The sequence below is a fragment of the Pogona vitticeps genome, chromosome 4 (genome assembly GCF_051106095.1).
Source record: "Pogona vitticeps strain Pit_001003342236 chromosome 4, PviZW2.1, whole genome shotgun sequence".
NCBI lineage: Eukaryota > Metazoa > Chordata > Lepidosauria > Squamata > Agamidae > Pogona > Pogona vitticeps.
The window spans coordinates 49616164-49616916 of NC_135786.1; positions in this window are offsets into that span (position 1 = coordinate 49616164).

Below are 753 nucleotides of genomic sequence, written 5' to 3' on the forward strand. Positions count from 1 at the left end.
CATGGCCAGCAAGGGTGTTTTGCCAGCACAACATCGTACTCACACAATTTTTTAAAAGGGGCGGGAAGGGAGGCAGAGAAAGGCACAAGAAAAGGAAGGGGGTATGTCCGGCTTGAGGGGTGTAAACAAATGGATTGCATCTAATTCACTCCCCAAAAAAGCAGAATGTTTTTTAAAAAAGTATGGACCACTATCACAGTGACCACAACATGTGATTATACAGGAAGCAAAAGATGTAAGAAAAAAGGGGGACATTTCTCTAGTGTGACCGCAGTCTGACATTGCTCCCCTCCATGTTCACCAGTGAGCCAGATGTGGGGAAGCTCTTCTTGGGTATTTGGAGGCAAAACAGTCTGCCAGCAGGGGCTAAGGTGTCTCTGCCTCTTTCCTCAAAAGTCCCCATCCATTTGAAGGGCATTAGCAGCATTATCACCAGCTGAAGCCTTGACAAAGGTATAGGAGTAGAAGCCAGTAAACAAACAAACAAACAAACAAACAAACAAAAACCAATACATACAATTTTAAAATAAGGTAACCATCTCTGTATATTGTTACTTAGTTGCCTTTTCCACCACTTCTTCAAACTTGGTCATTCATATAAAAGTTTAGACAGTGCTTAGCATCTAGGATGTTGCCTGCTTGTTTGTTTAAAATATTTTTACTCTGACTTTCTCCTTAAAAAATACCTAAGGCAGCTTACATTATTAAAAGCCAGTCTTTAAAGCTAAAAGCAGCACAGATACAAAAGCAAAA